Below are 16,279 nucleotides of genomic sequence, written 5' to 3'. Positions count from 1 at the left end.
TCTTTTTTTCAGTTACTGAGAGATAACTGTTAAACGCTCCAACTATAATTGTGATTTTATCTATTTCTTGTTTCAGTTCTGTCAGTTTTGGCTTCAAGTATTTTGGGGCTTGTTAATAGGTACTTACACATTTAAGATTGTTATATTGTCTTGAGGAAGTGACCTTTTTATCACTATAAATGTCTTTTTAAAAGGGAATAACAGGTTCAGATTATTTTACAAAAAGAGCTCATGATGCTTAGAAAAATCAACTGGGCTTGCTGGTGTCAAAACAATTCTTCCCAGTACTGCACAAGGACACTAATATGTCTCATCTACACAAAGTCAGCACGAAAAGGTGCAGACAGGTTTTGTGTCAGACAGAAAACAGAGAAATCCACATATTAAGTAACATGTCCACAATGACTATAATGCATTCTTAGGGGGATAAACATGTATTTGTAGAATGGAAAACAAAGCTTTCCATAGAGAAACCACTTTCATGAGATGATTAGGTGGACTTGAGTTCTGTTTCTGCATCTGTCACTTGATGAATGAAGATACCATCTTCCGGATGTTCCATGTCATCCATTTCATACATATATGATGATGCTATCACAAGTGTAGTTCCATCATTATTGAAGGCAAGTGGTGCAATACTGGTGGGATATCGATGGAACTGACACAGTCACTTTTAAAAAAATGGATCCCAAATATTTACAAATCCATCAGAACCACCTATGCAAATGCATTGTGGATGTTGTGAAAAGAAATAGCATTGACTGGGTAAATCTGCTCAATATTAGTTTCTTTTAGTCTGTGACACTTGAAGGCATATGTTTTCTTCTGTACCTCAGGGCTTGGGTCTAAGTCCTCAACTGCTACTTGGCCTTCAGTAGAGCTCAGTACATAACCCTGTTTGTTTGGAAATACTCACATGCAGCTGGTAATTCAGGCTGGACTCCCGGTGATGCTACGTGTAGCCCATGTTCTGTAGGTCCCACACCAACACTCTGTGGCCTTCAGTGCCCACAATTAGCCTGTCTCCAGACACTGAGAGGGTACACCTTTTCAGGCTGACAGAAGGTCCCAGCAAGAAGGTCTTTGATCCCACAATTTTTTTTTATTGTCTAAAGTTTTGTTTTTTTTTAGTTAGGCATATATATATTATAATATATAATTATCTTAAGTTTTACATATGACTCCTTTTTCCCCAATTGACCCCTCCCAAACATTCCCACCCTGGGCAAGCCCCCACCGCCCTAATATGCATGCATACATATCCTTTGGTTGCTCTCTAACCACCCCCCCACCTCCCCTGCCATTTGTCTCTGGATCTATTTTTGTTCATCAAATTATGTTGATCATTATATCCCACATATTACTGAGATCATGTGATATCTATCTTTCTCCGACTGGCTTATTTTGCTTAGCATAATGCTCTCCAGTTCCATCCATGCTGCTGCAAATGGTAAAAGTTCCTTCTTTTTTATAGCGGTGTGGTATTCCATTGTGTAGATGTACCATAGTTTTTTAATTCACTCATCTGCTGATGGGCACTTAGGTTGTTTCCAAATATTAGCTATTGTAAATTGTGCTGCTATGAACATAGGGGTTCATATATCCTTTCTGATTGGTGTTTCTGGTTTCTTGGGATATAGTCCTAGAAGTGGGATCACTGGGTCAAATGGAAGTTCCATTTTTAGTTTTTTGAGGAAACTCCATACTGTTCTCCACAGTGGCTGCACCAGTCTGCATTCCCACCAGCAGTGCACGAGGGTTCCTTTTTTTCCACATCCTCGCCAGTACTTGTTGTTGGTTGATTTGTGATCCCACAATTTAACTGTCTTATCCCAACTCCCAGTAACCATCACATTTACTTCTGGACAGGATTCAACACATTTGATAGGGGTATCATGGGTTCCAATAGACTTTCTTGATCAGTGTTCAAATCCTGCATTTTCATTGATGATCTAATCCTCCACTTTAGGCACGTGTTGGAATCTAAAAGGCACAGTCCAGTATGGTGCTGGTATGCTGGTACTTGAACCAAATGGAGTTGACTAGTACATCATAGAGGCATACTGACGTGTTCCAGGAGGAAACCAGCAGGAACTGGAAAGTGTTGGGGTTGAACTTCACTGAGGAGATGCCATCCTCAGGTGGCTCATTCAGCTTGAACTCATTATAACCAGTCATCTTGAGTTCCCCCCAGAATCCTAATTGTCTTTACACTTGGTAATAGTTTGTGTTTTAAACCTTACTTTGAAATTAATATAGCCATATCCATTATTTTAGTTTTAACCTATCTGTGCCTTTATATTTAAAAAGAATCTTACAGACAGTAAAAAAAGTTGAGGCCAATATTGTGTTTTAATACAGTGGAATGATATTTAATTTTACTGCTTAGAGTAAATTTATATTTAATGTAGTTATTGATATGGTTGGGTTTAGGTCATCATTTCTCTATTTGTTGTTTAGTCTCCCGATGTACACTTCACCAACTTTTCCCTTTTTCTGCCCTTTCTTACATTGAGTATTTTCTTTAATTTTTTTTTTTACTTTGAAATAATTTGAGATTTACAGAAGAGTTGCAAAGATAGTAAGAGTGTTCCCAGACATTTTTATCCAACTTTCTTTAATGTTAACACCTTACATAAACATGGTAACATATTTATCAAAAGTAAGACATTTATATTGGTACTAGAGGCCCGGTGCATGAAATTCGTGCACTTGGGGGGGGTGTCCCTCAGCCCAGCCTGCACCCTCTCCAATCTGGGACCCCTTGAGGGATGTCCGACTGCCCGTTTAGGCCCGATCCCACCGGTGGGATGGGGCCTAAACGGGCAGTCGGACATCCCTCTCACAATCCAGGACTGCTGGCTCCCAACTGCTCGCCTGTCTGCCTTCCTGATTGCCCCTAACCGCTTCTGCCTGCCAGCCTGATCACCCCCTAATCACTCCCCTGCCAGCCTGATTGATGCCTCACTGCTCCCCTGCCAGCCTGTGTGCCCCCAACTGCCCTCCCCTGCAGGCCTGGTCACCCCTAACTGCCCTCCCCTGCAGGCCTGGTCCCCCCAACTGCCTTTCCCTGCAGGCCTGGTCCCCCCCAACTGCCCTCCCTTGCAGGCCTGGTCCCTCCCAACTGCCCTCCCCTGCTGGCCTGATCGCCCACAACTGCCCTCCCTTGCAGGCCTGGTCCCTCCAAACTGCCCTCCCTGCTGGCCATCTTGTGGTGGCTATCTTGTGTCCACATGGGGGCAGGATCTTTGACCACATGGGGGCAGCCATCTTGTGTGTTGGAGTCATGGTCAATCTGCATATTACTCTTTTATTAGATAGGATAGAGGCCTGGTGCATGGGTGGGGGCCAGCTGGTTTGCCCTGAAGGGTGTCCCAGATCAGGGTGGGGGTTCCCTTGGGGCATGGGGCGGCCTGGGCGAGGGGCCTGTGGTGGTTTGCAGGCCGGCCACGCCCCTGGTGACCCAAGCGGAGGCCCTGGTATCTGGGGTTTATTTATCTTCTACAATTGAAACTTTGTAGCCTGGAGCGGAGCCAAGCCTTCTGCTTGCTCCGTGTCCGGCAGCCATTCTTTGGGGATTTATGTATCTTCTATAATTGAAACTTTGTAGCCTTAATCGAAGGCCTGTGCTGGCCAGGGTGTGGGGAAAGCTTGGCTTCCTCCATCACTGGGGGCAACCCTAGCCTCCTGCTCTTTCCAGCTCCGTGGCTGCCGCCATTTCTGTTTGGGTTTATGTATCTTCTATCATTGAAACTTTGTAGCCTTGAGTGGAGGCCTAGGCCAGCAAGGGCAAGCGGAAAGCTTGGCTTCCTCCATTGCCAGGGAAACCCAAGCCTCCCTCCTGCTCTCTGTGGCCGTAGCCATCTTGGTTGGGTTTATTTGCATATTTGCTCCTGATTGGCTGGTGGGCATGGCTGGTGGGCATGGCTTTTGGGTGTAGCGGAGTGATGGTTAATTTGCATATTACTCTTTTATTAGATAGGATAATACAATTAACTAGACTAATGACTTCATTTGGATTTTCCCATTAATGACTTTTTCTGTTCCAGGATCCCATCCAGGATACCACATTTCAATTTGTCATCATATCTCCTCAGATTCCTCCTTGCTATGAGAGTTTCTCAGACATTTCTCTCTCTCTCTCTCTCTCTCTCTCTCTCTCTCTCTCTCTCTCTCTCTCTGTGTGTGTGTGTTTTTATGATCTGTACAGTTTTTAGGAGTACTGGTCAGGTATTTTGTAGAACATCTCTCAATTTGGGTTTGTCTGATGTTTTCTCTTGGTCAATGTGTGGTTATAACATTTTGGGAAGAATATTATTAGGCATTGTACCCTTGTCATCCCATCACATCAGGAGGGGTATATGACATCAACATGTCTTATTGGTGATGTTAACTTTGATTTCTTGTTCAAGGTGGTATCTGTTAGATTTTTCCACTTTAAAGGTGCTGTTTCTCCCATTTCAAATTCTATTTATTTTTATGAAAATCACTAAGTTTAGCCCATACTCAAGGGGAGGGAAATTAAGCTCCACCTCCTGGAGGGACAACTATCAAAGAATAATACAAATATTTTACTATTCTATTTTATCTCCACCATTGATTGTCTAGATATAACAATTTTTTTGCAGTTGCCCTAGGCCAGTGGTTGGCAAACTGCTGCTCGTGAGCCGCGGTTTGCTGCTCTGTTGCCGACCACTGCCCTAGGGTTTAAAACAAGCATTTTTAACTTATCACAATCTATCTTCAAACCCTATATATGATTTCATGTGCAATTTAGACCCTTAAAACAGCATACTTTGATTTCCCTCTCCCATCGTTTTGTTGTAATACATTTTGCTTCTACATACATCATAACTCCAAAATACATTGTTATGATTTTTGCTTTAGGCATTTATCTTTTTTGAAATAATTTATTCAAGAAATGATATGCATGTGTAGCTTAGTATTCACCAATCCAATCAAGAGGATCACTATGCAGATATCTGAAACTCCTTTTCTGTATTTTTTCTTTATTTCCAAAGCTCCACCCTACAAATTCCAGATACCTCAGTCCCTCAAACTCCAGTATTTTTCTCCTCAACTCAGGGAGACCACTGTGATATTCTGGGGTTTCCCTTCCCATGCCATGATCCAGAAAGTGCCTGCAGGAAGAAAGCAAGAGCCATCAGAGACATGGACAAGAGGTAAATACTGAGGCAGAAAAACAAATTATGAGGTTATTTAAGTTGTCTACGAATGAACTGATGGTGATCTTAACTAAAGGACTGGCAGTGGAACTAGAGATGTGAAAATATTTGAAAGATATTTAAGAGGTAGAATTGACAAGATTTACTGATAGATAGGATATGGGTGGTGGTTGAAGTAAAGGTCAGAGTCCAGGATGACCCACAGTTTTCTGGCTTCAACAACTAGAAGGATGGTAGTGCCATTCACTGAGATGGGGGCAGGAGAAGTTTTTTTCGAGGAGTGTGTTGTTTATTAGGGGATGGAGATGGTGAGTTCAGTTGTGGACATGTGGATTTTGAGAGGGTAGTTGACTACACAGATCTAGGGTTTAGAGGAGACCTGGGGCTGGAGAAATAAACGTGGAGTTTATGGCATATTCAATGGTATCTTAGGCCATGGGAATGCATGAGATTGTCCAGAAAGAGGATGTCCAATAAGAGGAGAAGGCATCCCAGGACAAAGTGAATGTCCTGATTTACCAGGAGAGAGCTTGATGCTGAGGGAATGGGCCACAGTTTAGGGAAGTCATGATGGGGGAGCAAAAGATAGAGTTGGAGCCCTGTTGGTCCTCCTCTTGGATAATAAGCCCTGGGAGGGACTGCTGGAGGCTCAGGCTGAGGGATTGGAGCAAGGGGTGCTAGATGAGATGCTGTGAGGCCCCAGGGCACATTCTGGACTTCATTGTTCTCTTGTCCTGCCTTCCCTGTCTCACCTCCAGGCACAACCATTAACACTATTACAAAGAAAAGGAAAACTAGGCAAAACAAAGGCAAAATAGAAATGAGGTTTCTCTTACTAAACCCCAAAGTAGAAGAAAACCTCAACTGGTATTTTTGAGGCTACAGCAGCAGTGTCCTCATGCCAACATTGTCAACTTGGCCCTGTGCCCTGAAGCTGGACATGTGGGATGGCCACACTCCAAGTAGCCCATTCATTTTCATCCTCACCTCTGGCACTGAGAACCATGCCAGGGCCTCCTAGGCAGCCAAACATGTGGCCAGGCCAAGGGAGCAGAGTAGGCTCCAGAGCAACTGGGATAGACAGGGAGAGGCAGGAAGGGGACAACTCTGTGTAGTGGTGGTATGGATGCCTGGAGCCCAGTCTAAGGTGCCTACCCTCAGTGGCCTCTCTGAGTATTCTTTTTTTTTCCCTTTATACAATGCTAGTATTTATTCAAGGAGAGCATTTATGTTTTGATCTCATAATGCCAATTTCTTTTTTTATTGTTTAAAGTATTACACATAGTAGTACATAAATCTCCTCCCCCCCCCCATTGACCTTCCCCCAGCCTCCCCTAACCCCTGTTGCATACCCTCATCTCACCCCCCAGGGTCTTATGTCCATTGGTTGCGCTTATATGCATGCATACAAGTCCTTCGGTTGATCTCTTCCCCACCCCCCCACCTGTCCCCAACACTCCCTAGCCTTCCTGCTGTAATTTGACAGTCTGTTCAATGCTTTACTGTATCTATCTTTTTGTTCAGCAGATTATAGTGTTCTTTATTTTCCATAAATGAGTGAGATCATGTGGTATTTTTCTTTCATTGCCTGGCTTATTTCACTTAGCATAATGCTCTCCAGTTCCATCCATGCTGCTGCAAATGGTAAGAACTCCCTCTTTTTTTACTGCAGCATAGTATTCCATTGTGTAGATGTACCATAGTTTTTTAATCCACTCATCTGCTGATGGGCAATTAGGCTGTTTCCAAATCTTAACTATAGTGAATTGTGCTGCTATGAATATAGGGGTACATATATCCTTTCTGATTCGTGTTTCTAGTTTCTTGGGATATAGTCCTAGAAGTGGGATTACTGGGTCAAATGGGAGTTCCATTTTTAGTTTTTTGAGGAAACTCCATAATGTTCTCCACAGTGGCTGCACCAGTCTGCATTCCCACCAGCAGTGCACTAGGGTTCCTCTTTATCCACATCCTCTACAGCACTTGTCATTTGTTGATGATAGCCATTCTGACAGGTGTGATATGGTACCGCATTGCCATTTTGATTTGCATCTCTCTGATGATTAGTGACTTTGAGCATGTTTTCATATGTCTCTTGGTCTTCCTTCTGTCTTCTTTCCAAAAGTTTCTATTAAGGTCCGTTGCCCATTTTTTTAATTGGATCATTTATCTTCCTTTTATTAAGTTGTATGAGTTCCCTGTAGATGTTGGAGATTAAACCTTTATCGGTGATAACATTGGCAAATATGTTCTCCCATACAGTGGGCTTGTTGATGGTTTCTTTTGCTGTGCAAAAGGTTTTTATTTTGATGTAGTCCCATTTGTTTATTTTCTCTTTAGTTTCCATTGCCCTAGGAGCAGAATCGGTGAAGAAATTGCTTCGACATATGTCTGAGATTTCTCTGCCTGTGGATTCCTCTAGGATTTTTATGGGTTTCTGTCTTATGTTTAAGTCCTTTATCCATTTTGAGTTTATTTTTGTGTATGGTGTAAGTTGGTGGTCTAGTTTCATTTTTTTGCATGTATCTGTCCAATTTTCCTAACACCATTTATTGAAGAGACTGTCTTGACTCCATTGTATGTTCATGCCTCCTTTGTCAAATATTAATTGAGCATAGTGGTTTGGGTCGATATCTGTGTTCTCTATTCTATTCCATTGATCTATATGTCTGTTCTTGTGCCAGTACCAGGCTGTTTTGATAATAGTGGCTTTGTAATACAGCTTGAAATCTGGTATTGAGATCCCACCTACTTTCTTCTTCTTTCTCAGTATTGCTGCGGCTATTCAGGGTCTTTTTTTATTCCAGATGAATTTTTGGAGAGTTCGTTCTAGGTCTGTGAAATATGCCGTTGGTATTTTAATGGGCAGTGCATTGAATCTGTGGATTGCTTTGGGTAGTATGGACATTTTAATGATGTTGATTCTACCAATCCATGAACATGGTATGTTCTTCCATCTGTTTATGTCTTCCTCTATCTCTTTTTTCAGTGTCCTGTAGTTTTCTGCGTATAGGTCTTTTACCTCCTTAGATAAGTTTATTCCTAGGTATCTTAATTTTTTTGGTGCGATGGTAAATGGGATTGCTTTTTTAGTCTCTCTTTCTGTAAGTTCACTATTGGTGTGTAGAAATACCAAAGATTTCTTGGTGTTAATTTTGTATCCTGCTACATTGCCAAATTCATTTATTAAGTCTAATAGTTTTTTGATGGAGTCTTCAGGGTTTTTATGTACAATATCATGTCATCTGTGAATAAGGAGGGTTTTACTTCTTCTTTTCCAATTTGGATGCCTTTTATTTCTTCTTCTTGTCTAATCGCAATGGCTAATACTTCCAGTACTATGTCGAACAGGAGTGGTGAGAGTGGGAATCCCTGTCTTGTTTCTGTTCTTAGGGGAAATGGTTTTAGTTTTTGCCCATTGAGTATGATGTTGGCTGTGCATTTGTCATATATGGCTTTTATTATGTTGAGGTATGATCCTTCTATTCCCACCTTGCTGAGAGTTTTTATCAAAAATGGGTGTTGGATTTTGTCAAATGCTTTTTCTGCATCAATTGATATGACTATGTGGTTTTTATCTTTCAATTTGTTTATGTGATATATCACGTTTATTGATTTGCAGATATTGTACCTTCCTTTCATCCCTGGGATAAATCCTACTTGGTCATGGAGTATTATATTTCTGATGTGATCCTGGATCCGATTTGCTAGAATTTTGTTGAGGATTTTGACATCTATGTTCATAAGGGATATTGGCCTGTAATTCTCTTTCATTGTGTTATCTTTATTTGGTTTTGGTATTAGCGTGATGCTGGCTTCATAGAAGGAGCTTGGAAGTGTTCCTTCCTCTTGAATTTTATGGAATAGTCTGTGGAGGATAGGTTTTAGTTCTTCCTTGAATGTTTGGTAAAAATCCCCTGTGAAGCCGTCTGGCCCTGAGCTTTTGTTTGCTGGAAGCTTTTTGTTGACTGCTTCAATTTCTTCCATAGTTATCAGCCTATTGAGATTTTTTGAATCTTCCTGAGTGAGTTTTGGAAGGTTGTATTTTTCTAGGAATGTTTCCATTTCCTCCAGGTTGTCTCGTTTGTTAGAATAGAGTTGTTCATAGTATTTTTAAACAATCCTTTGTATTTCTGTGGGGTCTATTGTTATTTATCCTCTTTCATTTATGATTTTGTTTATTTGGGTCCTCTCTCTTTGCTTCTTGGTGAGCCTGGCTAGAGGTTCATCAATCTTGTTTATCCTTTCAAAGAACCAGCTCTTGGTTTCATTGATCTTTTATATTTTTATTTATTTTTTGGTCTCTATGTCATTCATTTCTGCCCTGATCTTTTTTTTTTCTCAAATTTTTATTAAGGTATTCTATGTGTACATATCTTACCATTGCCCCCCCCCCCACCCCACTCCCATACATGCCCTCACCCCCCAATGTTTTGCATCCGTTGGTTACTCTTATATGCATGCATACAAGTCCTTCAGTTGATTTCTTATTTCCCCCACCTCTCCCTAACCTAACCGCTATAATTAGACAGTCTATTTGATGCTTTACTGCCTCTGTAACTATCTTTTTGTCCATCAGTTTATAATGTTTTTCATTATCCCCAAATGAGTGAGATCATATGGTATTTTTCTTTCATTGACTGGCTTATTTCACTTAGCATAATGTTCTCTAATTCCATCCAGGTGCCTACAAATGGTAGTAATTCCTTCTTTTTTATGGCAGCATAATATTCCATTGTGTAGATGTACCATAGTTTTCTGATCCAGTCATCTGCTGACGGGCACCTAGGCTGTTTCCAAATCTTAGCTATTGTAAATTGTGCTGCTATGAACATAGGGGTGCATATATCCTTTCTAATTGGTGTTTCTGGTTTCTTAGGATATAGTCCTAGGAGTGGGATTACTGGGTCAAATGGGAGTTCCATTTTCAGTTTTTTGAGGAAACTCCATACTGTTCTCCACAGTGGCTGCACCAGTCTGCATTCCCACCAGCAGTGCACGAGGGTTCCTTTTTCTCCGCATCCTCGCCAACACTTGTCGTTTGTTGATTTGTTGATGATAGCCATTCTGACAGGTGTGAGATGGTATCGCATTGTCGTTTTGATTTGCATCTCTCGGATAATTAGTGACTTTGAGCATGTTTTCATGTGTCTCTTGGCCTTCCTTCTGTCTTCTTTCGAAAAGATTCTATTTAGGTCCATTGCCCATTTTTTTATTGGATCATTTATCTTCCTTTTATTAAGTTGTATAAGCTGCCTGTAGATGTTGGAAATTAAACCTTTATCAGTGATACCATTTGCAAATATGTTCTCCCATACAGTGGGGTTTCTTGTTGTTTTGTTGATGGTTTCTTTTGCTGTGCAAAAGCTTTTTATTTTGATGTAGTCCCATTTGTTTATTTTCTCTTTGGCTTCCATTGCCCTAGGGGCTGTATCACTGAAAAAGTTCTTTTGGCATATGTCTGAGATTTTGCTGCCTGTGGATTCCTCTAGTATTTTTATAGATTCCTGTCTTATATTTAAGTCCTGTATCTATTTTGAGTTTATTTTTGTGTATGGTGTAAGTTGGTGATCTAGTTTCATTTTTTTGCATATATCTGTCCAATTTTCCCAACACCATTTATTGAAGAGACTGTCTTGACTCCATTGTATGCTCATGCCTCCTTTATCAAATATTAATTGCGCATATTGGTTTGGGTCGATAGCTGGATTCTCTATTCTATTCCATTGGTCTATATGTCTGTTCTTATGCCAGTACCAGGCTGTTTTGAGGACAGTGGCTTTGTAATACAGCTTGAAATCTGGTATTGAGATCCCTCCTACTTTATTCTTTTTTCTCAGGATTGCTGTGGCTATTCGGGGTCTTTTTTTATTCCAGATGAATTTTTGGAGAGTTCTTTCTAGGTCTGTGAAATATGCTGTTGGTATTTTAATGGGAAGTGCATTGAATTTATAGATTGCTTTGGGTAGTATGGACATTTTACTGATGTTGATTCTACCAATCCATGAACATGGTATGTTCTTCCATCTGTTTACATCTTCCTCTATCTCTTTTTTCAGTGTCCTGTAGTTTTCCGCATATAGATCTTTTACCTCCTTGGTTAGGTTTATTCCTAAGTATCTTAATTTTTTTGGTGCAATGGAAAATGGGATTGCTTTTTTAGTCTCTCTTTCTGTAAGTTCACTGTTGGTGTATAGAAATGCCATAGATTTCTTGGCGTTAATTTTGTATCCTGCTACATTGCCGAATTCATTTATTAAGTCTGTTAGTTTTTTGATGGAGTCTTTCGGGTTTTTTATGTACAATATCATGTCATCTGCAAATAAGGACAGCTTTACTTCTTCTTTTCCAATTTGGATGCCTTTTATTTCTTCTTCTTGTCTGATTGCAATGGCTAATACTTCCAGTACTATGTCAAACAGGAGTGGTGAGAGTGGGCATCCTTGTCTTGTTCCTGTTCTTAGGGGAAATGGTTTTAGTTTTTGCCCTTTGAGTATGATGTTAGCTGTGGGTTTATCATATATAGCTTTTATTATGTTGAGGTATGATCCTTCTATTCCCACCTTGTTGAGAGTTTTTATCAAGAAAGGGTGTTGGATTTTGTCAAATGCTTTTTCTGCATCAATTGATATGACTATGTGATTTTTATCTTTCAGTTTGTTTATGTGATGTATCACTTTTATTGATTTGCGGATATTGTACCATCCTTGCATTCCTGGGATAAATCCTACTTGGTCATGGTGTAGGATCTTTCTGATGTACTGCTGGATCCGATTTGCTAGAATTTTGTTGAGGATTTTGGCATCTACATTCATGAGGGATATTGGCCTGTAATTCTCCTTCATTGTGTTGTCTTTATCTGGTTTTGGTATTAGGGTGATGCTGGCTTCATAGAAGGAGCTTGGAAGTGTTCCTTCCTCTTGAATTTTTTGGAATAGTCTGAGGAGGATAGGTTTTAGTTCTTCCTTGAATGTTTGGTAAAACTCTCCTGTGAAGCCGTCTGGCCCCGGGCTTTTGTTTGCCGGAAGCTCTTTGATGACTGCTTCAATTTCTTCCATAGTTACTGGCATATTGAGCTGTTTAGATTCTTCTTGATTGAGTTTTGGAAGGTTATATTTTTCTAGGAATATGTCCATTTCCTCCAGGTTGTCCAGTTTGTTGGAATAGAGTTGTTCGTAGTATTTTTTAATAATCCTTTGTATTTCTGTGGGGTCTATTGTTATTTATCCTCTTTCATTTCTGATTTTGTTTATTTGGGTCCTCTCTCTTTGCTTCTTGGTGAGCCTGGCTAAAGGTTCATCAATCTTGTTTATCCTTTCAAAGAACCAGCTCTTGGTTTTGTTGATCTTTGGTATTATTTCTTTGGTCTCTATGTCATTTATCTCTGCTCTGATCTTTATTATTTCCTTCCTTCTGCTTACACTGGGCTTTTCTTGTTGCTCTTTTTCTAACTCTTTGAGTTGTTGGGTTAGGTAATTTATTACCATTGTTTCTTGTTTTTTGCAGTAGGCTTGTAGAGCTATGAACTTCCCTTTCAAGACTGCTTTCGCTGTGTCCCATAGATTTTGGATTGTAATGTTTTCATTGTCATTTGTTGCCATGATGTTTTTTATTTCTTCTTTGATCTCTCTGGTAACCCAGTCATTGTTTAATAGCATGCTGTTTAGCCTCCATGTGTTTGATTTCTTTGGGTTGTTTTTATTGTAGTTGATTTCCAGTTTTATGCCACTGTGGTCTGAGAAGATGCTTGATATGATTTCTATCTTCTTGAATTTGAAGAGACTTTGCCTATGTCCCAACATATGGTCTATCTTTGAAAATGACCCATGTGCACTTGAGAAGAATGTATATTCTGTGGCTTTGGGGTGAAATGTTCTGAAGATGTCAATTAATTCCATCTGGTCTAGTGAGTCATTTAGGATTGATGTTTCCTTGCTGATTTTTTGTTTAGAGGATTTGTCCAATAGTGATAGTGGGGTATTAAAGTCTCCTACTATGATTGTATTGCTGTCAATCTCTCCCTTGATATCCTCCAGGAGTTTTTTTTTATGTATTTGGGTGCTCCTGTATTGGGTGCATATATGTTTACCAGAGTTATTTCTTCTTGTTGGATTGCTCCCTTTAGTATTATGAAGTGGCCTTCCTTATCTCTTGTTATGTCCTTCAGTTTGAGATCTAATTTGTCAGATATAAGTATTTCTACCCCAGCTTTTTTTTTCATTTCCATTTGCCTGGAAAACCTTTTTTCCATCCCTTCACCCTCAGTCTGTGTGCGTTTTTTTTTCTGAGGTGGGTTTCTTGTAGACAGCAGATATATGGGTCATGTTTTCTTATCCAATCCATTACCCTATGTCTTTTGATTGGGGCATTTAATCCGTTTACATTTAAAGTTATTATTGATAGGTACTTATTTGTCGCCATTCCTATTCTTTACACCTGTGTTCCTTCTTCGCTTCCTATTTCTTTTCTTTTTTTTTTTTTACAGCATACCCTTTAGCATTTCTTGCATTGCTGGTTTGGTGGTAATAAATTCCCTTAGTCCTTTTTTGTCTGTGAAGCTCCTGATTTCACCTTCAATTTTGATTGATAGCCTTGCTGGGTACAGTATTCTTGGATTCAGACCCTTCCTTTGCATGACTTTGTATATTTCATTCCATTCCCTTCTGGCCTGATGAGTTTCTGTTGAGAAATCAGTTGCTAGTCTGATGGGGGTTCCTTTGTATGTAACTTTCTGTCTCTCTCTTGCCGCTTTTAAGATTCTTACTTTGTCGTTGGTATTTGCCAATTTAATTATAATGTGCCTTGGCATTGGTCTTTTGGGGTTCATTTTGCTTGGGACTCTGAGCTTCTTTGATTTGTGTGGGTTTTTTCTTCTCTATATCAGGGAAATTTTCTGTCCTTATTTCTTCAAAGAGGTTTTCTATTCCTTGCTCAGCTTCCTTTCCTTCTGGAACCCCTATTATGTGGATGTTGTTTTGTTTCGTGTTGTCCCAAAGTTCCCTTAGGCTCTCCTCCTGCCTTTTAATTTTTTTTTCTAGAAGTTGCTCTACTTGGGTATTTTTTCCCATCTTGTCTTCTAGCTCTCTGATGCGGTCCTCTGCTTCTTCTAGTCTACTCTTGATGCTTTCTATTGAGTTCTTTACAGCAGCGATGTCATTTTTCATTTCTTCTTGGTTCTTCTTCATGTCCTCTTGGTTCTTGCTCATATTGTCGAATTTGTCTTCCATTCTTTTCAGCCACCTTATGACAATTTCTCTGAATTCTTTCTCTGGAAGGTTGCTTGCCTCCATTTCGTTTACTTCCTTTTCTGGTGATGCCTGCTTTTCTTTCATATGCGGGCTGTTTCTCTGTCTCCCCATGGTCTCTCTTCTCTGGGTGTCTGGTTATATAGTTCTCTCTCTCCTGCGTTGATTTAAAGGCACAAAATACAGCACTATCAGGTACAACACCCAAGGCACTGAACAAAAATGTATTCACGATATTAATAACCTCCAATAAAGGTGACCACCAGAGAAAGGCAAAGTAGGGGATTGGAGAGAAAGAAGAAGAGGAAAAAGAAAGAAAGAAGAAGAAAAAAAGGAGTGTCAAAATGAAATTGGGAAAAGGGAAAAAAAGAAGAAAAAAAGTAAGAGAGACAAGAAAGAGACTAAGAGAGAAAGGTAAACAGACTATATATATTGGGGATAAAACTCCAATAGAACAATCACTTATCCCAGCAAATGCCAGCAACAAGTGCCTGGGGATTAATACAAACTACAACACCAACTAATATTGAGTGAGGCAAGGGAAAACAGAAGCACTAAACAAACAAAAAAACAAAAACAAAAGAAGAATAAGCAAAACAATCTCACAAAAAAGCATAAAAATTTGATATAATCTACATTCAAGCGAACAACAACAAAAGGACAGAGAGAAAAACAATTTTTTGGATAGTTAAGACAGCGAAGAGAGAGGTGTGTATGGACTTGGAGCAGGGGATTGGAGATTAGATATATAAGTAGGATGAAATTTTAACAGGGTGTAAACAGAAAGAATAGGGAAAATCTAAGGCAGGAAAGGGGTAAGATAAACAGGACACCGAAAAGGGAAAAGTGAGGAAGAGAGTGATGGCATAAAGGTAGAGTTGAGATAGAGTAAAATGATGCTAAAGGAAAGATAAAAATAGAATGTAGAACATTAATCCCAAAACAAAATGAAGAGAAAATAAAATGACACTTAAAAAAAAAAAGATAAAATAGCAGTAGTAATAATACGGGTTGAAAATAAAAATGTAATAATTAAAAAGGTAAAATCAAGTGAGGAAAAAAGAAAAAAAATTAGTTTCTTGAGTAAAAGATGCAAAAAATGAAAATAAAAAAATAAAAAATAAAAATAAAATGTGGAGTAGTGAAGGTCATTCACTTCCTCTGTTGTTCTGTTTGGCACGCCTGTTTCTCAGTCCTGACAGTATTGCAGTTCCCTGCGTTCCACTGCTCTTCAGTGATGTAAGCCAGTCCTGATTTTAAGCAGGCGGTGTGTCTTAATTCGTATTCCTTTATTTTTGATTACACAAGAGTCAATTTGTGATTCAGCCCCTGGGTGGCAGTGTTTCTGGATTGACTTCCGGGTTTATCTATGGCCTCTCTAGGGAGTGTTAGAGCCTTCTTTCCCTGTGGCACTCACTACCGGTTTGTGGGAGTGGGCTGCCTCAGAGCTGGCTCTCCGATGATCACTCCCCGCTCCAATCCCCAGTTTCCAGAAAAACAACTTTCCCCTGCAGTCTCCCAGGGTGTCCCCAACTGGGTGTTCCTATGTATTGGGCTTAGTAATCAGAAGCAAGAATTTCAAGAGGAAAAAGCCCAAGTGTGCGCACTTCGTGGCTGCGTGTAAGTCTAGCACACCCCTGAAATTCTTAGGGTGTCCCTGCATGTCAGATCAAAATGGGTTGCTTTTTAGAGAGCCCTTTTGTTAGCAGCTCTGAGGACCCCCTTCCACATTCACAGATCACGCCAGCCCCAACAGCCACGGATTTTTCTAGGCACAGACTTCCCTGGTCCTCCAGCTCCCGCAAAACGCGCGTTCCTCTCTCGCGCTGGGACCAGAGACCTCACCTT

General features: G+C 40.2%; 1 pseudogene across 1 annotated transcript; it reads right to left on the bottom strand.

Annotated features, from left to right (window-relative positions):
* Positions 1-490: 490 nt before the first annotated feature.
* LOC308239608 (mitotic checkpoint protein BUB3-like) lies at positions 491-2,178 on the bottom strand (annotated as a pseudogene). Its single transcript has 2 exons — positions 1,775-2,178; positions 491-1,081 (listed from the first exon to the last, which is right to left on the bottom strand). The product of its transcript is annotated as a mitotic checkpoint protein BUB3-like (transcript).
* Positions 2,179-16,279: the final 14,101 nt, after the last annotated feature.

The sequence above is a fragment of the Plecotus auritus genome (genome assembly GCF_963455305.1).
Source record: "Plecotus auritus genome assembly, chromosome: X".
Classification (NCBI taxonomy): Eukaryota; Metazoa; Chordata; class Mammalia; order Chiroptera; family Vespertilionidae; genus Plecotus; species Plecotus auritus.
Note: the sequence above shows the minus strand (reverse complement) of the source record. Positions and strands in the feature narration are given on the sequence as shown.